At 33.4% G+C, this 23,461-nt stretch overlaps 1 pseudogene; it reads right to left on the bottom strand.

Annotated features, from left to right (window-relative positions):
- Positions 1-9,853: 9,853 nt before the first annotated feature.
- On the bottom strand, positions 9,854-22,159 carry LOC134279752 (uncharacterized; annotated as a pseudogene).
- Between the last annotated feature and the right edge of the window lie 1,302 nt (positions 22,160-23,461).

Raw genomic sequence — 23,461 nt, 5'->3', positions numbered from 1 at the left:
ACCTTACTGACGACTGACTGTAGAAGTAGAATTTTTATTCGCATTAGTTTACGTCGCATTAGCTGTCGTGTGAACGCAATTTAAGGTTAGTCACTCCTGAAATTTGTTATATCAAGGATTTTTTGAGAAGTATATTTTGAATAAGTACTCAAAAAGTGTAACTCAAAATCGCAAAGAAAATAGGGGGTCAGTGTGCATCCTACTGATCTACAGTACATTTAAGTTGACCTTTTTGCACTTAAATTTCATCTCTTTGGTTAATTACTTTAACCCTTATTATATTTGATCAAATGTAAGCATGGCAATAAATATAATCTTATTTTATGTAAAATAGTTTGAATGATATTTATCATAAAACAAATCTTGCAAATTCATGCGCGTAATTTATTGTGTGACCTTTTTGCACTAAAAATATAACATTTTTGGGGTATTAAAAAAACTTAATAGGCAATAAAAAAATTTCTTATATCAAACTTTTTACGACTTTAGTGCTGATCAGTCACAAGTATCGAGTAGTTTAAAATAATGAAAGAAAAAGGTTGGGTCAGTGATGATAATTTCGAAATATTTGTCAAAATAGGTGATTTTCAGGCAAAAAATATTGTAAATTTGATCTTGACTTCTTTAATATATTTTCATTTTTTGGACAAGTTTGTTGAGGGAAGGTGTAAAACTTAGTCTAAAAATATAAATTAAGACCTATATTTAATATTTTTAGCAATATCAAAACCGAAAATATTTTCCGAGTAAAAGTATGCGAGGCTAAATTTCCATTACATTAAATTTTATAAATGTGCAGATTTGCAGAATTTTCTGCTAAATATCCTTCCACCAAAAGAAATAGTCCCTCATAAATCTTGCTTCTTTGTAGATTTTTGAGCAGTTTTTTCATTGAATGTTAAAAAATTTACATTGTTGAATTTAAATATGTTATAAAAATTGAATTTTAATAAGTAGTTTTGAAGTAAAAGCTTCTGCATGAACTTTTCTAAAAAGCTGACGAGTGACTTACCTTAATTCGCATTAGTTTACTTCGCATTAATTAACTGCGAATTAAACTCGTCCTGTGAACAGGGTAATAAACATTTTTACGATATAGAATGAGAATTAAACATTTTTACCATATAGAATGAGAATTAAACATTTTTACCATATAGAATGAAAATTAAACATTTTTACCATATAGAATGAGAATTTACCTCGATGAGAGTGGATCAAATGTTATTTATTTATTTCTCAGTATTTAACTTATACATCGATCAAGAATAAATATTAATCATATGAAAATGTTAATGAAATAATGGAATTAAATATATCATAACTTCTTTTTATATTTGGGGAGTAATTATAGAGAGTCTATAAATAAAGCTAACAATTTGTTACTAGTATTCAAATTCAGGTGCTAGTCACTTCTTAGCCACATTTCCATGAATAATTTACCCTATCTCGATGTAGTCTCGCTGACTCTCGCCAGAGCTACTGCCAAAGCTACTTTTAACTCCTCTAGTTTTATAATTTGCAGAACACTGAAAAATAAAAAAAATAAAAATCCGAACACATGAGTAGGGGTGACAGCGCGACAGCATGTCGTTTATAAATCGTGTTAATGTGACGGTGTAACGTTGAATTTTGACCCGGGTTGAAAATTGACCCTTGGGTCATTTTTCAACGTTGAATACTGAGACCAAAGGTGTTGAATTTAGACCCTAATCCGTTGAAAACTGAGTCGGGTCGTGGAATTTTGATCATGAAACCGGTTCAAAATTCAACAGCATAAAAACACATATTTATGATTGGGTTTTCACTACTGCGACTTAATTCATAGGTATGAGGCCCCGTTTTGGTATTTACTGGAAAAAGTAATATCCCCTATTTGAATGAGTGATATCACCTGTTCTAATAGATGATATCACCTATTTAATTTGAATTGATGGTATCACCAATTCGAAAAGGTGATATCACTTATTCGAATTGGTGATATCGCCTATTCGATTGGGTGATATCATCTTTTCCCGTCGAACAGCTGTAGTTTTTTTTTGCTTAAAAATTAATTTATTTCACTTATATATCATGTACACAACAAGAAAATCGTAGAAAACACATGAAAACTGGGTAGTCCGAATTTTCATGGTTCCAGTGGTAATCTATATATTATAGGGATCATTCATTTATGACTGTTGTAAGAAACTCAAATAGGTAATATCACCTTTTCGAATAGGTGATACCACTTATTCAAATAGGTGATAGCACCTATTTAGCACGAAAAGGTAATATCACCTTTTATTCTAAGCTCTCTGACTTGATCACATGATTAAGTATATAACAGCATAAAGACTTGAGTTACTTTTTATAGAATCTGAAATGCATATTGACTTCGTGTTTTTTTTCTTGTGATCATATGCTATATTGCAGGAGTCCTTTTAGAAAATTTCATTAAAGTGAGTAACATTGATCCCCCCCCCCCTGCCTGGTTTTCTCATAGAACAAGTGTTAAAATGGAGATAATTTTTTGTAAAAACAGAAATAGTATTGATTTCTCAATTAAAGATAATAAAGAATATGACTTGATTTTTCTGAAAAAAATTACTACAACTTGTATTAATATTTTTTAATGTTCCGTAATTGATGAGACGAAACATTTCCTTGAAGTCGTTAATTAGGATCTACATGTACTTTATATTAAAACATATTGGATATCTTTGTCAAAAATAAAATTAGCATTCTCAATAACTAAATCCTCTATAATTACTCCATCAATGTATAAAACGAAACACATTTATTTAATATTAAACAGCAACAGCTTAATTTATGCTGATCCCTAGTCTCTCAGTCTTGAAGAGAGAAAACTTGTGCCTTATTCCCAAAATTTTCGAATTTTGTTTGGTCAATATATGTGATAAACGATTTATATTCGATGATAATGTGACACTTTACATTCCTATTTAAGTGAGTTTACAACCAATTCTAGTTTAGTTTGTCATATTTCCCCGAATGCAATCATGGCAATTATTGAAAAAGAAAAAAAAACATCGCATAGGAGATCATAGAGATAAAATTATGTAATAAGATGAGAAGTTTATCGAATAGGAATCGTATTTTTTCGAATAGAAATGGATGCTAGTATGTTTTCAAACAACAACTTTATTGCATATAAACCAAATAATTATCGAATAAAAAAAAATTATCGCATAGGAATGACAAAGTTAGCGACTAGCAACCGATTGGTTTAAATATTAATGAAATCGAATAGGAAACCCAAAAATATATAAATTTTATGATATATGAATCATATTGTCACATTTCCTGTAATTGGAATAGCAATTGATCGAATACAAATTACATATAATGGAATAGAAATAACAAGTAATCAAATAGGAATCACATTCTATAGAATAAGAATGTTTTAGAATAAGAATAATCTCATTGTCAAGGTTATGGTCCGAAAGCGATCAAGCCGAGACAGTCTACCGACAATTAAGTTAATTGTTACAGGGATTTCAACAATTTAAAGTCAGCATTACTTACATGCTATGGTCGCTATATTGCTCTTTTCACAAATATAACCTATCATTGGAATCATTTTGGTCGATGTGTTTCATTCTAATTTTTAGGCTATAATTTTGTTATTTTTATACTGAATTTGACTGGATGGGATGTTCCACCCACCTGATCAATATATATAGGGCTACTTTCTAGATTGCAGATTTTTAAGATTTTTGTTTTATGCTTTATTCGTTGTTTGGTAGTTATTTATGGATGCCATGGATTTTGGAAAGTATTGTCAAAAATAAAGTTGTCATGCTTGAAGATAACTAAAACCGTGCACTGTTCAAAATGTACATGTATACTCGGGGTGATACTGTATGTTTATTTCAACTTGTTGACGTCATCAGGTGTAAGAAAAAAAAATATCAAGCTGTTGAAAAATGACCCCGGGTATAAATTCAACGACTTTTGGTCTCAATATTCAACGTTGAAAAATGACCCCGGTTCAATATTCAACGTTGAAAAATGACCCCCGGGTCAATTTTCAACTCGGGTCAATATTCAACGTTACAACGGCGGTGGTGTGAAATGTTGTGTAATTTGCAAAGCATACTGGCGTGTTGTGTGACAGCGGCAAAACGGTGTGTTGCTTGAAAGCGTGTCAGCATGATGGCGTATTGTGCGTAAGCGCGATATGGCTATTTGCTTACGTCAACAGCGCGTTCAGAAAAACACACCATGGCGCTAATACGCTTTCAAAGAACATGCCATTATACGCTTTCACAACTTAACACAACACAAGATTCAAGTTTCATCAAATCATGAACACCGAGGGTAGGGCGGGGCCATAATGGAAGACCAAAATTTTACATAGGAAGATATAGGAAAAATCTTTAAAATCTTCTTCTCAAGAACAGCAAAGCCATGGTTAGTCATATTTATATGGAAGCATTCAGTGTTGTAGGCTATACAGAGATTAACAAATTGCATACTTACTTACTTAATCCCCTTCGTGCTGGTTACCACATAAGGCTGTCACTAGAGACTTCCATTCTGGCCTGTCCTGTGTCCATTTCTGGATCTGTCCGCATGTCCAGTTGTTCTTTCCCATCTCTTTCTCTACAGATCCTCGCCATGTTTCTTTTGGTCTTCCTCTCTTTCTCTTGCCAGATGGTGTCAGATGGTGTTCATTTCAAAGCAACCCTTGGGGTGGAAGTTGGGTGCATTCTACATACATGTCCTATCCACTGCCATTTTCTTCTCTTTATAACTTGAGATAGAGGGGTGGTGTTGGTCTTTTTGTACAGCTCTTCATTTGAGATGGTATTTGGCCAGAAGATGCGTAGTATTCTGCGAAGGCAACGTGTCTGGAAGGTATCTAGCTTGTTTGAAATGGTCTTTGTTATTTTCCATGTTTCAGCACCATATAGAAGGACCCCAAGCATGTTGCTCTTGAAGATCCTTATTTTGGTGTTTGTGCTTATCTTTGCTGACCTCCAGATGTTTCTTAGTGCTACATACGCTCCTGTGGATTTAGAAATCCGAGCTAGTACATCTACCTCTGAGTTCCCATCTGTGGTGATCTTGCTTCCTAGATAGACAGATTCTGAGACTTCTTCTATTTTTTTCATTATTTAAGGTGATGGGCTCCTCTGATTTAGTATTGACCTTCATGATCTTGGTCTTGGTGTTGTTAATATTCAGGCCAATCTTCCGTGCTGTATCTGCTAGTTGGTTGGTTTTTTATTGCATGTCACGATGTCGGTGTGAAAACAGTGCTATGTTGTCTGCAAAATCTAAGTCTTCTTACATCTCAGTCATGGCCCAAGTAATTCCCGTCCGCTTATTCTTGGTGTTTTCTCGCATGATCAAGTCAATGCAGAATGTATTAGAAGAGGGGAGAGCAGACATCCTTGTTTAACTCCAGTCTTCAATTTGAACTCCTCTGATAGGTTTGATCCACAGATAACTCTGGTATTTAAGTCTGTGTACAACATCTTAATGATGGAGATGAGTTTATCTGGGATCCCACAATGACAGAATTTTTTTCCTAAAGCTAGTCGAATATGGTAGTACAAAACACCCCTGGATTCTATTTTTACTAAAAAAAAATACTGGAGAAAAAAGGATAATATTACTACATTGACAACAATTAGTGACCCCTGTAAGAAAAATACTAGTAACAAGTTTTGGCATGGTTGCATCATATTTTGTGAAAAAATCAGAGAATCCTATGTTTTGGTCACTTGGGAGTTTACATTTTGGAATGTGTTTACACTAAGTGCAATAAACAAGCATGTAACAGTCTGATATAAAATGCTTTTTAAACTTTTGTGCAATAAATAGTAGAGGGCTGATATTTGGACACGCATACAAGGAGTCTCTATTCTTTGTGTACTATAAAGGTCAAGGTCATATCAGGAGGTCAAATGTCAAATATTGTGACGTCATCTACTGAATCTTTTATTTTTTGGCCATTTAAATTTTTTTAATGGCCAAAATATCAGAAACTACCGGTTCAATTGTCTATATTTTTTCACATTTTATGGTGGGACCCATTTTAATCATTCTTTTAATTTTTTGCAAAAATTGACTTATACATTTTTTTTCTTTAGAAAACTTTAAGTGTAGGATATTTACATGTGAATTTTCAATTCCGACGCTATGTATGTTCTATTTTTACTAAATATTTTTTCTCAAATGGTCCAGTATCAATATGACTTACTTAGCTAAAGTAATAAAAAGGTGATCTTTATCAAAATTATAACACAAATTTGCATAGATCAATTGATAATTCTAAAATAAGGCTCATTTTCAAGTCGAGTGTCTGATTTCACAATCTTCTTACAGGGGTCTGATAGGCCGTATTTCAGACAATGTGGGCAAAATATGTGCGGTTGAATTTTTTTTTTCATATCATATATTAAGAGAGATTTTGTATCATAGAACAAAATATCAAAGTTTCAGAAAAATTGAATTTTAGGAAAATTTGGCCTATCTATTGTGTCCTACTTTAACACTGTCAAAAGCTTTTGTAAAGTCAATAAAGTTTATGTAAAGTGGAGAGTTCCATTCATTGCTCTGCTCTAGTATTTTTCTGAGAGTGTATATCTGATCAGCACATGATCATCTCTTTCTACATTCTGTCTGTTCTTTCCGCAGTAGAGGGTCTGCTATGTCTGTAACAAATTGCATACGCTTCAAATTATTTGCAAATCTGTGTTTAAGCACCTCTAAGATAATATAGATATAGATTCCATTAAACTCCAATTAACAAGTATAACACTCTTCAATGAATCATTTTCGATAGCAAAAATGAAGCTAAAATATCACTTAAAACTCTAATCCATATCTCCATTTACGAATTACATGTTCATGGTGCCTCATATATATTTTTGCACAAAATTGAATAAGGGCATTTCCTATATCTTAATATGCGTAGTTGTTTTTGTGTACTTTTATCACTTTTGTTTAAATCCATTATTTTATCATAAATTCAGACTTCCACAAAAACGATTTTTCCTATTGATTGCTTTCTACGAATTAAAAAGTATCAAAGTAACCTCTTGTTAACCTAATTATTCATCCATATCTGGATTCCAATTTAAAATCTACATACAACCGGATGGGACTTTCTTAACGTTTGCAATAATTTTAAATGCATTTTGATTTTGAAATATAACACTTACTGAATTTAACAAGTATTGACCGTAGACATGTTTTGTATTGCATTGTTCCACGGTCCAAAACCAAGTGATCATACTCATTCAGCTAGATTTTGTACAAGATTTGCTACATGAATTTCTCTTTTAAAATTTTCCATATTAACATGGGAAATTATGCGCATGTTTAATTTATAATGATATTTTTGTCACCTTTAGTATCGGTAAACTGGCATAGACGTCGTTACAGGCTACAGTGGCTTAGCCCTCTCCTTTTTTTTGCAAAGATTTATATCTGGATTCAAATTTAAAATACCGGGGGTATACTTACAACTGGATGAGATTTTATATCGTTCGCAATGATTCTAAATGCATTTTGATTTTAATGTAATAAATATTGACCGCAGGCACATTTTGTATTGTATTCTTCCAGTGTCCAAGACCAAGAGATCATAATAATTCAGCTATATTTTGTACAAGATGACATACATTGGAATTTGTTACATGCATTTTTCTTTTAAAAGATTCAATATTAACGCTGAAAATTACGTGCATGTTTAATTTATAATGATAATCTTTTTTCAACATTTAGTACTAGTAAACTGGTTGTATTAGTGCATGTTGACGCGCATCTAACATTGAACAGGCCCTTAGTCTCAGGAGGTGTCCTCATTTTCTGAGAATAACATATTTGAATTAGTTGGGTTTTTTTTTTTGTCAAATGTCAATTTGTAGCTGCTGATAGTCCCTTCCCACTTTGTATGGTTGTACAGCTGAATACAGGCAAATTACCTTAGTCCTTCTACTAAAAAGGGTATTTTCAAGTTCGAACAGTTGTCTTCTTCTACTTTTATACAATTTTTTGCACAAAGAATGATGCTTCCCTATTAAAAATTGTTGCCATAAGTCTGTTATATAAAGTTTATGATAAATGACTTCTTTTGTCTTCAAAATTAAAATTAATTGAGAATAATATTATCCGTAAAATAATTATGAAATAGAGTGCTTGCAACAATCCAGTCTCCACAGATATTCATTTTAAATTATTTCAATTGTTTATATGAGTAGCTATCATATTTTCAGTCTTTTGGCACTTCTGATCTCCTTTGCATTTCAAATCCATTCATATAACCTTTACACATTGACAGCTTCTAAGTACACATCAATAAAATTAAAATATTTTCCCATTATTGCCATTTGAGACCCAACAAATATCTTTACCTTCAAATGTTCAATTTTCAATAAGCCATAATTATTTTACTTTGTTGCAAAGAAATAAAATTTTTAAAAATACAGAAGTTAAATATGTACAACAGACACTTTATTGTTTTGTTTTCCAGCTTTATTCTATTTTATTTTATTTCATTCAGTCTTCATTCATTAGTCGTGAAAAGCGTTATTTCTCATAATCTGCTGTTTATTACCTGTGACTTGCACAACTTACGAAAATACGTATACGTTGATGATAATCTGAATTGTAATGCAATCATTTTTTTAATGGACGATTGATGAGAAGTTGTTAGACAAGGTTCAGTTCCAAATGAAATGGCACAATAAAGAACTATATGCGGTATATTGCATATGTTTGCCCCCACAAAAGTCAAATTTTGAAAACTTCCTGAAATGTGCTGAATTCAATAAATTGTACGAGAAATATAAGTTAACAGAAAATATTATAGTTCCAGAGCAGTGTATTCACAATTTCTGTTTTTATGACGTCACAAACTAGTCCGATTTTATATCCTTTTTCAGAAAGAGGACAAAATGGACAAAATTTCAACAATTTAAGCTTTAAAATTTATAGAGCGCATGTGTGTTCAGGAACAATATTGACATATTTCATTGATATTATCATTCTACACATTATATCAAAATATCTATCCTGAACACACATGCGCTCGGTGACTTTTATTTAAAATATCGACGAAATATGTACATTTTTCTGCAAAATTCATAAAAAACTGAAATTACGTCATATTTGTGACGTCATTACGTACATATGACGTCATTACTTATGAAATTATTCAGTGCTTTGAAGTCAGCATATACTCCCCTGTTTAAGGACTTAATTAAATATTACTCCATCAAAGTTTGATTTTGGGGGGCAAATGTTGGTTAATACCGCATATAGTTCTTTATGATATGTGATCCAAACTGTTGCAGATGCACTGTCTCTTGTTTCTTCTTTTACTCTTGTTGAGTGATGATAACTAAAAAAATACATTTTGTTAATTTATTTCAATGTGTTACTCCTTTTTTGCTGTTTTTGAACTGATCTGACTAAAACCAAAAGAAAAAATTTAATATTTTAATGGTTTTGAAGAGATATTGTACGGATTGTAATTTTGCCAGCACAGGCGTGTTGTTTTTTTCTAGTAAAATTGTATTTTTATCACAGATTTTTCTTTCAAAAAATCAATTTAAATAAAAAATAAAACTTGCAATCATTACTTTCCAGACCTAATAAAAATACCTGGCTCCGGGGCCATAAAACTAAGATGAGCTCACTTTTCATCCCAGTCTCAATTTTCCAGTGTAATATTCTTTTGTAAAAGCGAAATGAAAATCATAGAAGATCTCAACTAAGTTTTATGGCCTCGAAGTTAGGTCAAAGTTATATATCAAAGAATATTGTTTTAATTACTAGAATTCATCGAACAAGTTTTATTGTGTTACCTTCTTTATACATGTCTCGAGTGCGTTGCTTTAGTGTAGGGTCCTCTAAGAATGACTTTCCTTGACCGACATCAATTCTGTCTTATATTGCAAATTTTCTGTTTCAAGCTGTTCAATCCTTTCTTTCTGCTCATTGAGGAGGGTAAACGAAAAGCAAACTTAAGATTTTCGAAAAGTTATACTTATAGCTTAATGTTGGGTTGTGTATATTTTTCTTTGACTGTTCTTGAATCGTTTCTCTCTCTTTTTTATATTTTCTTACACCGTATATCAAACTATGAGAATAATTACACAATTGCAGTTATCATAGATTAAATTAAATCTTAAAATGAGAAATCAATAAATAAAATGAGTCTTGGGGAATTATTTGTAGACTTTTAATTAATAAATATGTGCACTGTCTATCTCATTCAATTATATGATATTTAATATCTCACCGCTTCCTTTAACTGCTGTTGGAGTTGTTCTATTGTCTCGTCCTTTTCCTCAGTTGATTTGCTTTTTTGTGGAGTTTTTGGGGCTTTCAACCACGCTGAAATTACACAATGATAAGTAAAGATGTTTTAGAAATACATGTTTTGAGTTTATATTGTAAAGGCTAATGATGCATAAGATGATGTGATCTAACATAACAGAGATTTTTGCGCTATGTTTATTTATCCTGCATATTATGACATCACAACGATATACTTAAAGGTAAATCTGAAGAAGTAACTTTTACATGTATGCACACTAACATGGTTGAAAGATAAAAAAAGATACGAAGCTATGTAACATTTTCATAAGACAGATACTCTATTTTAAGTTACAATGGAAACTGTCTTCACAATCACTGCTAGTTAGATATAATACTTAATATTTGTTATGTGTGCTACCTTTCATACACTGCAAGGTAAAAGTATTACATAAGAGGAATTGTTTGCAGTAAGCTGTCTATTTTATACCCCCACTCTCAATAGTCAATACTAGTATAATGGCAAAGTCTATTAAAATTACAAAACTTATGTATATATAACAAGTGCACAATCGACCTTTGTCATAAAAAATCCTGTGAAAGTATCATTATATTTCATTCGGAGCTTTAGGAGGAATTGCAGATTAGAAATATAGATACGCTTGATAATATAGAAACCAGAGGCCTCTGTCGAAACTGAAGCTGTACTGGTTTTTACTTATAGCAAAGGAAGAGAAAAGTAGCAGTTAGGAATTGAACCTTTACAACAGCAATTAATAATGATCCTTGATTAAGTTTCTTCATGTTCTTAGTGTAGTCTACTTGCATGCCACATTATATTACAATCAGACTAAAACTGTATTTGGGATAGCATTTTGATAGTATTTTACAGAAATTTCTATTTTTAGTACCCAAGGCAATAATGTTCATCGAAATCAAAAAATGATAAATAGAATTATGTATCTTAGTGTAGTCTACTTCTGTGCAAAATTATATTGAAATCAGAAAACTGTAGGAGGAGTAGCATTTTGAAAGTATTTCACAGAAAGTTCTATGTTTGATAACATTGGAAACATGTTTAATAAAAATCGAAAACCGATATACCGAATTGTGTATCTTAGTGGAGTCTACTTGTGTGCCAAGTTAGGTATATTGAAATCAGACCAAAACTGAAGGAGGAGTAGCATTTTGAAATAATTTCACAGAAATTTCTATTTTTAGTAACCGCTGCAACACCGTTCATCAAAATCAAAAACCGAATGATATAAAGAATTATGTATCTTCGTAAAGTCTACTTGTGTGCCAAGTTATATTGAAATCAGACTTAAACTGTAGGAGGAGTAGCATTTTGAAAGCATTCCACAGAAATTTCTATTTTTAGTAACTACTGCAACACCGTTCATCAAAATCAAAAACCGATATAAAGAATTATGTATCTTACTGTCGTTTACTTGTGTGCCAAGTTATATTGAAATCAGACCAAAACTGTAGGAGGAGTAGCATTTTGAAAAATTGTTTCCAGACAGACAGACGGACGGACGGACGCCGGACGCATTCTATCGCATAAGCTCTTCTGGTCTCTGACCAGTAGAGATAAAAATGACAATGTTATGCATTGGAAAACTCAAAGTAATTAAAAGTGTCTGATCAAAAAGTAAATGATGGTGTATAGTTTCGTTCCAATTTTATTCGATGATATACGAGGATTTGCTAATAAGATTGATTGATTGTTGTTTAACGTCCCTATCGAGAAATTTTTCACTCATATGTATACACCACCACTTGCCGGTGGAGAGCTGCAAATTTTGTCCTATACTCGTCACTCATGGTCATTGAGTCATTGGGCAGGGAGGGAACTTTTTCGAGCCAGCATCTACTGCAACACAGGACCTCGTTTACAGAGTATCATCCGAAGGACCGGTATCCACATCCCTATTGCGCTACGCAGGAGACAGTTGCTAATTAGAGATGGGTACCCAAAGCCTAACAGACGCTTGTACGGATACCCACATTATTTTACAAGTTTTACAAGCGGGGGTATACAAATATTGTTGGACAGGTATAGACAGATCCAAGGATAAGAGGACAGAAGGATTATAAGTTTTAAATTTTCACTCACGATCCCCTTTCAGATGTTTGTATGTAGACATGCATTCGTCGGGGTCGTAGTTACACTGCCTCAGTAGGGCCAGGATATCCTGCCTGTCCCCCAGGTCGGGAAGGCTTCCTCGACTTGGTCCACTAGTTTTCCCACCATCTCATGATGGAGTTCCCATCCAATCGGTAGCCGCATCCACTGACCTTGAGTGTGGTCATAGAAACAGTGGATGTTGTGTTTTCTCTAAGGATTAACAACATATTTATCGTTGAGAGCAAGCAAAATTATTTACCCAAGAATATTAAATTTTGAAAGATAGTTCTTCATCTTTATCAATTTTTCTGATTTAACTCCAGACATACCTGGAATATGTAGGTGGGAATGCGGCCCCTTTTGGGGTGATTAAGCACCCCCTCCCTGTCGTCTTGATGACTGGACGATTGTTGTTGACGACCCCCGGAGGCCCTGGAACCAGACGACTGCTGGGACTGTTGTTTCTGTTGTTGCTGAGGTTGTCTGTTCTCCTAAAAAAACCCATAAATGTTTAACAAACAATTGTGTAGAAACTGAAATTCTCTATTGCATAGTAAATAAATTTCCTTGGTTCTCCCCTCCGTAAACTTGTATAATAATCCTGTGGGGAGCCCTTGGGTACTCTTGGTTCTCATGGTAACATAACACCCCTGTGGGGAGCCCCTTAGCTTGTTATACCCCCTCTTGAAAAGCAGGAGGGTATATAGAAATCATTATGTCCGTCCGTGCATCTAGCAGTCTGTACGTCCGTCCGTCCGTCTGTCTGTCTGTTACGCTTTAGGGTACCCATCCGCAACTTCTCTCATTTCATTGAATGAAATTTGATGAAACTTTCACAGAATCTCAATTACATTTTGTCATTGTACACCTCCTATTTTACTTTTTGCTCTTACACATATTTTTGGTTTTCCACAATAAAACATTGACACTCCCATTATATTCATATGGGAGGCGGGGTGTCCTTTATTTAAAACAGTTTTGTGAGTTATATCAACTGCCCGTGACCCACGTGAAACATTTTATTATCTGGTTTAAAGTTAATATATGAACAAAATATTGTGAAAGTTTGATAATTATTTATATTGTGAATTTGAAAATATTTTCGAATTTTGAAAGACATGTTAAAGTGTTGAGTCTGGCGTCGGACCATTGACTTTGGAACCTGAGAGGAACCAAGCCCTTTTACAATAAACATTGACTTATTAAAAGAAACTGGACAAATCTGTTCTAAAAAGGAATTTCCGACTTACTCAAGGACAAGGGCTGCCGGAACCAATCTACCAAAAAGGGACTTGCGCACTGACGTGGACCAGGGCAAACTAAACGAAGACATTCTTTCAATTTATTTTATTTTGTACATTTTTTTGTTATTTTCTTTGTTAGAATTTCTATTTATTTTGTTCTTTAATTTTGTTATTAAATATTATTAAAATTTTCAAGTTGTTCTCTTGATTTATGTAAGTTTATTAGGGTGTATAACCAACACCCTTACAAAATGATTAACATTGTATTACTGTCCTGATGCTCAGCTTCAGGCGATAGTTCGTAAAATAATGTCTTTTTTCTGATCAAATCACAACTTCTGTATGCACAATCTACTTAAAATTGTAACAAATAAAAGTACTGTAAAAAAGCAATAGATCTATATGTCTAATGTATTTAAAAACAAAAAAACCCCTAATATCTTTAATTCCTAAATTTAAATTTTAAATCTAAGAGGAGGAAAAAAAACTACAACTCCTATCAGGACTAAAGATATTTACATCATTTTTACTGCACTTACCTTTCATCAAAATCAATAAGGCATATAATACAGCTTACAGTCAATAAGCGACTACTTACTACTTCCTTACCCGTGAAGCCAGTTTGTCTGCTATGATATTTTGAAATATTATATCACCTTGTTATAGAGATATAAAAATTCAGGAAACCGATCCCTCTACATCGACACCTATGAAAAGTCAATAATGAAAGGTCGTTTTTTCATCTTCAACCTTCTTCGAGAATTCAGAGAAGGGAGAGCATCAAGCTGCTGCCAATGTTTGAGGACAAACCCAGACAAACGAACTTGGTCTACCTTTCTGTATACCGTATAAGTAGAAATTTTAGCGAGGATTTCATTATGGCATTATTAGCGAGGGTGCCGAGATCGCTAAAATTGAATATCGCTAAAAATTAATTGCGTTTTATTTCTAATAGCTACTTTAATGTGCATTTTAAAATCGCTAAATTAACATCTCGCTAAAAATAAATTACCAGTTTTTAAGGACAAATCGCTAAATTTGCGTCTCGCTAAAATTTCCACTTATACCGTAGTTTCCAATCTTGTACCTGTCCTATAGTAAGATTTAAACCTTTCAACCATGTTAATTATTTTGCATCGCAAACTAACTATCTGTGAATGTTTTGTTCTTTGTAGGTAAATATAAACTATGATACTAGTAGCAAATAATGAGATTAATTCAACGATGCTACAAAGCATGTGAGAAATACATTCTTTGGAACACTCTAGTTTGTATAAGGTTCGTCAATAAATCTAAGATATTAATCATTTACACAATAATGTTTTTGGAGATCTCGTTTTCCAACAAACTGTTCGAGTTCAAATTGGGCATCAATTCTGCTCCTTTATCATCTTACCTGCTTTAATATTCCTATGAAGCAGAATTTATTACAACCTTTTACATGAGAAGAGGAACGCACTTGTTGTGACCTTCAATTCGACATTCAGATATAGGCCTACCGACAGTTTTTTAACTATCAACAATAGTTATTTTATTCATTTGCTGACTCGATCGATATATCCTAGTGAACTTGAAACAAAAGACAACACAGAGCCTACAACATCTGTTTCATGGTTTGTTGTTTTACTGACTATAGACGATGAAGCCAACTAACAACAGACGAGATGACTTCAGCTTTTCAACAGTCAACTTTTCTTATTTATGTAGTAATAATATTTACATTTCCAATGTCTTTGTCCGAGATAAAATTAACAATTGTAAATGTACTTTATTTCCCCATCAATGTTTTGGCGCGGTTCCAAAAAAACCACGTGCAGGGCAGGACAAACAGCTAGACAAAAGCAGGGCTTGGAGCACGTGGATTGGCGGAATCAAAGCATGTAAATATAAGGAATAACTGTCTTATTTTTCAATTTCATGAAGATGATCAATCGATTGGCTTGCGTGATAATTTTATGCATAAACGCCTTCGGCGTTTATGCAAATTATCACGCAAGCCAATTGATTGATCACTTCATAAAATCGAAAAATAAGACAGTTATTCCTTGAATATTTCACGATCACCTGCTTATAGTGTTTGTGTTTTCCAGCTAATTCGCTACTTAAAAGCCTGCTCTGATTACGAGCCGTTTTTAAGGCTGGGCATGCTCCTCACTGAGTAATTGATGCTTCAGAGATTTCCGTCATTGTGTAAATTCTACGGTCGCTATGACCTTGTTATTATATATATTCTATCATTTGGGTCGGTTTTCTAGTCACTTTTTCATACCTATGGTTAGACTTTTGTTTTTATACTGAATTTGAATACGGAAAAACTATGTCAACCTAGTTAATACATAGGGCTCACAGAGGGAGACAAGTCAGCAGGGGATGCTTACTCCTCTTAGGTACCTGATCCCTCATACAGGATTTCCAGGGATACACGTCCGTGCTTATAATGCCCTCTCCACATATTTGTATTGTTTAAAGATTTTTTGTGATCGATTATTGTTCTTTTTTTCACCTTTTACATTAAATACAAAAAGTTGTAACTATCATATGAAAATCATTTATTTCTAAAAAGATTTTAAACAAAATGTGTCTTTTTCTAGTAAGAATTCTTACTTGATTTTTGGCGACAGAATTAGTGATAAGTAATCCTTCGTTATACCATTTCTTTGGAAAGTGTTGCCATTCCTGCAAATTGAAATATTAAACGATTGCTGATTGCACTTCTATGCAGTATTTCTGACCAACTAAATTTGATTAGCTTTATTGTTAGCCTCTTTATAATTATTCTACATATGTACAAAAAGAAAAACGTGATGATATTTATGTATTTAATTCTTTTATTCATTCAATTGTTTCTAAGGTAAAAAGAATTCTTTATTTATGTAAAATACTGATTTTAAAAATTTGTAAAATTAATACTGATTTTAGAAAAAAAAATTACCATTGATTTCCAGTCATCTAGGTAAAATCTCATTCCATCTAGGTACATACATTGGAGCTCCTTCCCGCTCTTATGGTAAAACGTCTCAAAAATTATGTCTTCACGTCCCTATAAAGAACAAATAACCAGTCATTAACTTATGTGAAGGCCTCATCAAAAAGTGTGGATTCATATTTATTCAAATCATGACCTCATGTGATAGTTAAAATCTCATTCCATCCAGGTACATCAAATGAAACTCGTTTCCACTATTGTTGTATAACGTCTCAGAGATTATGTCTTCATGATCCAAAGGAATAACTAAACTTTATTACATGTTTAAGACTAAGAAACCAGTATCTCATTTATAGACAGCTTGTATGTTATATATTTACATGAAACTTTACACCTTGTATTTATTTAGGATACATTTTTTTTTATCTTTTGTTCATATTAATTTCATTAACAGCCGAATAAAGGACCTAACCACTTTTCTTTCTGATGTCTTAACTTATATTAACATAAATGGTAGTATTCCAGCTTACTTGAATAGTTGAACTTTTTATGTGTGTATTTTCTGCTTCAGTATCATCTCGTCTTGTTGTTGGATCCTCAGAAACAAAGTCTTTGGAAATATTGGTTGCCCCTATTTGTTAAATAATTTCAAGGAGTAAACAATAATTAAAAACGCCCGTAACATCTTTAATAGTTTCTTATCTTTGTATTTTGTTCTCAAGAACATTTTTTTTATTATTTTGTATTCCATTGACATGATCATAGACCTGAACCATGTGTTCGAAGTAAAATGTAAATATGTATTTAGCGTAAACGTTGCTATTCATTCCAACGATTGATCGGTTGCTCGTGGTAAGATCCTCTGTGTGCATTTATAACAATAGCCATACAAGGCAAACAAAGGTTGATAAAACACATTTTTTACCAGCGAATTGGTCACTAGTGAGCTCTTATTTTCGGCATATATTGTAATTTAACACCCCCTCCTTTAGCCACCCCCTTCTTGTTGAAAATCATGAAAGTCTTTCAGAAAGATCTGGAAACATTTATTACAGGACATTTTTTCAAAAGAAACAGGCTATAGCAATATCCTGTTTAATGCCAATTTTATTTATAAAACCGGTTCTACCCTATAACATTTGAATAGATCAACCTAAAGCATGTGTCTTGAATTTAAATCACAATAACATTAGTAGGGGTGTTCTGGATTATTGAATACAGAAGGATAGATGGTTTTCATATTGCCCATCAATCTTTCAATACGCGATTTTAACATGGATCTGATACATTTTATCCATTCCAACGTCTTCTTTTTCATATATGGCCCATAGTCTGGCGTAATCTTCAACAGAATCCATAATATTAATGAAATTCAGACGCCAGTTGAAGGATCAGGGTTCCCTATATTTAGGACCTTTTAAAATACATGATCTAAGGTCTTCATAATTAACGATATTTACGTCACCTGTAATAACGTGTCCAGCAGGACTATAGCTATAGGGCGAAGATGAACATGAACACGATGGAGGATTATGTTTCAGATACTCGATATCCAGGCCATGTAAAGTTTTTTTGTAATTGAAAAGTTTGGAAGCATTGGTCGATGTATATTTGTCGGAAATACAAGGTATAGTCTTTAACTTGAAATATGGTGGAATACAAGACTTGACCCTCTTGTGACTAAGAATATTACTCAAATTAACCGCGTCAGTTCCTTTATTGGCAAAATGAAGTTAACGGAAAAGACGGACTGTTTTAGCTGCATTTTCTTCCGTAACACGTGATTTGCAATATCCATAATCACAGATCCGACCCTATATTCTGGTGTCGAGGAATCAAAATGTGGACTTTCCTTGGCCTTTTCAAGATAACTATTTAAAAGTTTCAAAGGGACAGAGTAAAGTTTGGTGCGAATATGATGTAGACCTAACTGTAGATTTACATAATGTAGTAATGAATCAAAAGAGACATCGTGTATTAGAGGTTTATTGTTAGACCGATGCCCATGACTACGCTTACGTCTCTGTGTATTGTAAAAAGTCCCATCACATATACTTTGTTACACTGTAGAGTGGAAAGATTTACAACACTATCGACATTGTAATTACATCCATATATAGGAAAAGGCTGTCCCTAGTTTTCTAATCCAAAATTATTCTCGTTGTCTACGGAAAGGTGTACTCAGTGACGGACTGTTTGTTTGTTGATAAATCTTTTCGAGAATTTTTATTTGCATTGACAAAATAGAATGATTAGGTAAATTAAAATGTTTGTATAAAAAATGCTGACCCCCATGATTTATTTGAAATCGATGTCCTGATATTCTTTTATTAAATGATCCCTTGGTTTCACCAATATAAACAAGTCCAAACAGAGTACATTCTATTCCATAGACTTTTGCCGTTCAAGATAGTTCAAGATAGAAGAGTAAAGACCACTTCAATAAATGGAAGACTGCTGTTTAATAATCCGATCAGTTAGGTTTATGATCGTGATTGTGAAATTGTCTTTTACAAGAATTAACTCGGCAATCTTTTGGTACCACTAATATTTGAGAAGTGCGTATAACTTGTTAAATAAAACAAAATTAAATGCAGTGCTGAATGTATGCTTAAATGATTTTTATTAGAGGCGCACTTTCCACGACATACATTTTTTACGTCGTTAGTGTTGCGCCGACAGCTGATTTGTTAGATTCGTATATCTGAGAAGAATATTTTATTTATTGAGATATTTCATTAATTGAAATTTTTGGGTATGATTCAGAAAATGCTGATTATGATGTACACCAAATTTAAACGTTATAGTCCTAGTAAACAAAAGATATTGAAAATGTCCGCGTTTTCCTGGGACAGCCCTCATATTAAAGTTTCTTCAAAAAGTTGATATAAAAGTGTGTTGAAAAGTAGTACATGTTCACAAATATGCTCGTGATATTTTGATCAGTTACAAGATCAAAAAGGAACACACCCAACTCTTTCCAAGTTTTCTCTTGAAATGATTTTTTAAAATATATTTTCTATATGATATGGATTGAGTAAAATTTGAGAAAAACGGAGAACTTCTTAATTAAAAGCTTGCAATTTCATTTGTTTGCATTATCTATGCAGACACAGTTTTTAAATCCAGATGTTTGACTAAATAAACATTCTGATTGATTGATTGATTGATTGATTGCATATTGTTTAACGTCCCTCTCGAGAATTTTTCACTCATATGGAGACGCCACCATTTGCCGGTGGAGAGCTGCAAATTTTGTCCTTTACTCGGCACTTAGGGCCATTGAGCAGGGAGGGATCTTTTTGTGCCAGCACCTACTGCGACACGGGACGTCGGTTTATATGATATCATCCGAAGGACCGGTCTCCAAGTCCCGCAGTGGGATTCGAACCCGCGACGTAAGGATTGACTCCTTACACCGCGACTCTCGAGCAGACGCTCTAACCACTGCGCCACGCGGGCGACACAAACATTCTGAGAGTACTGCATAAGCAATACAAGTCCCCTGAAATGTACCGGCAATTGTAATTTGGTTTCCAACAAAAATTTGAATTTCTACAACTCCACTGAAAAACAATGAAACGGGAAAAAAACTTGATCCGGTAAGTTCAAATATTACCTCCATATATGCAAGCTTTTTAAAAAAAAAAACAATTGCGGAAATCTCTGAAAAATTTAAAAGGCCGTAATTCCGTCAAAAATCATCAAATCCTACCAAAATGCAAACTTGATCTGTAACTCATCAAGGTACATTGACATACCAAAATCAGCTCAATATCTGTAAGCAATTAAAAAAGTGCGGAAAACCAGGTAGGACAGACTGATAGAAAGACGGACGGACAGCTAAACGGAAAGGACGGACACACTCAGAGGAAACCTACATGTATAGTCCCCTCTGGTTTCACCGGTAGGGGACTTATAGGTCCCGACCCAAAGCCATGTAAATTTAAAGTCTTCTTAACTTTCATTTCGAAATCAATTAATTTTATAGCTCACCTGAGCCAAATGCTCTTGTGATTTTTTTATTAGTCCCACTTGGTTTTCCAAACTTTTTTCTTAACTCTTGCAGATATTAAACTGTGATTTCTGGTGTGAAAATGTATCTTGATGAGTTACAGATCAAGTTTGCATTTCGTCACGCTTAAAAGATTTTGACGTTTTTTTCTATTTTTAAGTGTCTGCAATTTTTTTTCTGAACGGTTGAGATACCTAGCTGGTGTTTTGGAATGCTAAGACCGTGATGACTTAAAGATCAAATATGAATTTTGTTCCGCTTCAATAGTTTTGATGGAATTGTGACATTTTCAGTTTTAGTGGGACCAGATTACACTTGCTGGTTGCAGACTAGTATTGGTAATGCAATACTCTCAGAATGCTTGTTGAAATCGGAGGGGACTATAGGTTTCCTTCGAGTCTGTCCGTCTGTGTGTCCCACTTGGTTTTCCGCACTTTTGTCCTAAAGGCTTTCAGATATTGAGCTGATTTTTGGTATGTGAGTGTATCTTGATGAGTTGCAGATCAACTTGCATCAAGTTCCAGTTCAATGATTTTCGACCGTATTACTGTATTTTTAATTTTTTATGGGAACCGGATTAAACCTTGCCGGTATAGGACTAGTATTACTAATTCAATACCCTCAGAATGCTTGATATCATTGTTATCTATTGGCAAGAACATTCATGATCTTCTCCTGTCTTCCTTTCTGTCTTTCTTTCGTCAGTCTAGTATTGTTTTTAATTTTCAGTCCCCCATCGGTGAATTCCTCGGAGGCTTCCGTCCGTCTGTTTGTCTGTCTTTAAGTCTGTCCCATTTGGTTTTCCAAACTTTTTTTCTAAATGCTTGTAGATATTGAGCTGATGTTTGGTTTTTAAATGTATTTTAATGAGTGCTTGCATTTTCTTACACTTCAATAATTTTTGACGGAATTACGACCTTATTAATTGTAAAGACTTTTCCTTGATTTTTTCTGAACGCTTGCAGATTTTGAGCTGATATTTGGTATGTTACATGACCTTGATAAGTTAAAGATCAAGTTTGAATTTTGTGGAAATGTGGCAATTCAATTTTTAGTGAAAACCATATTATACTTACCGGTAGGAGACAAGTGTTGCTAATGCAAAACTTTCAGAACCCATCTTATCATAGAGCATCCTTGAATAAAAGGAATTCATAATATTCATATTTTTCCCGAGGAAAAATCATTGAAGTATATCCTCATGAGTTGAAAATCTTGATTTTAAAGAAATGTGAATCAGGTTCAAAGATGAGAGCATAACTGGGATCCATGTAGTAAACTATATAGGGAAACCTTTTTTAATACTAGTATTAGGGCACTGCTTGTCTTCTTGATGAATCTTGGATCTTACCTTCTTTAACAGGAGCTTGTCTGTCTCGTAGTTGGTATAGAACCACTTCGTGGCTTTTTGCTTCTGTGCTCCTCATATGGTCATTTTTGCATTGTTTACACATCTGTTTGTGGCAAGTGTTGCAGAAAAATTCACAGTTTCCGTCACAGTCTTCAATGCCACACTCTAAAAAGTGCTGGGCTGTACTGGGTATCTTGGGATATGATAGGGCCATCCAGAGTTATTCCATGAAAAACTAAATTATATTCAACATATTTTAGAAATAAAAAATAGAGACAAGTAAAAGTAAATGGTAATGGGGAAATAATGGAGAAATGGGATTATTTTTCAATCGATTTCACACAAGGTGGAATCATAGATAATTCTTGAACCAATACAAACTGAGGATGCTCTGAATTCCATATTTCGTCATGGATTAAGATTTTTTTTATGATTTTTCCTACATACTTTATTTTTATCGTAAAATTTGATCTTCAAATGTCATCCACCCATCCCTGGGGTCATGATTTGAACAAACTTGATCTGCACTACCTGAGAATGCATCTTAAGGATAAGTAGTATGACTTATCTTGGTCTTGCTGTTCCTGTGAAGGTTTTTAAAAGATATTTCCTATTTGAATTCCTTTACAAAAATTTGACCAACCTGTTGTGTCTTCGCCATACCTCAAGGGGTCAAGATTTTACATTTAAATCTGATCTACAAGATGATGTTTCTGTATTAAAATGACTAATCATGACCTTGCTGTTTCTGAAAAAATCTTTTAAAGTATTTCCTTAATAGTAATTCCTGTATAAGATTTCTATTAACTTATTCTCCGTTGAGGTTTCACCTTACCCCTGAGGTTCAAGATGTAAAAAAAAAAAACTTTTAACACAGAAACTACCTGGAAATGAAAATGTTTTATATGAAAAACATGGCTTTGATGTTCTTGTTGGGATTTTTTTTTTACATATTCATGATCGTATGTCAATCTGATGAAAATCAGATCCATTGATCCGCTCACACGAGATCACTATATATATATATAACGATCTTTGTAAACGGATCAAAGGGTCTGATTTTAATCATATTGAATTATATGTATAAATTCAATTCCCTGTTAATATCTATCCTTACCCAAGGGGTCATGTTTTCAGAAGACCTGAATTTGATAATCAGTGTTACCGTAGTTCTCTACACATACGAGGTAAAGCAGGAGAGGGAACCAGACTGGCCTGTTTGTTTACATTCAGCTGCGGTACCAGATTAATTCTGATTCTGACAAAATCGGACCGTGGTATTAGGATTGAAAAACTCACTGTCAGTGTCTTATCATTTATATTGATAGTTTTAAAATAATTTTTTCATCAGAATACAAACTTGATTCATGTAAGAAATCCATTCTACTCTGTAAATGAGCCCGGCTCTCTGTACTTCTGAGTACTTTGATTATTTCATATATTCGAAAACGTTAATCAGTATATAGCTACAATTTAAATTACTAAGGAAATCTCTTTATAAGTCCTTGATTGCTTA

This window comes from Saccostrea cucullata, unplaced genomic scaffold (assembly GCF_032062105.1).
Source record: "Saccostrea cucullata isolate Sc308-1 unplaced genomic scaffold, CSIRO_AGI_Scuc_v1 ctg5640, whole genome shotgun sequence".
NCBI lineage: Eukaryota > Metazoa > Mollusca > Bivalvia > Ostreida > Ostreidae > Saccostrea > Saccostrea cuccullata.
The sequence above is the reverse complement of the archived record's forward strand: the minus strand, read 5'-3'. Positions and strand labels throughout refer to the sequence as shown.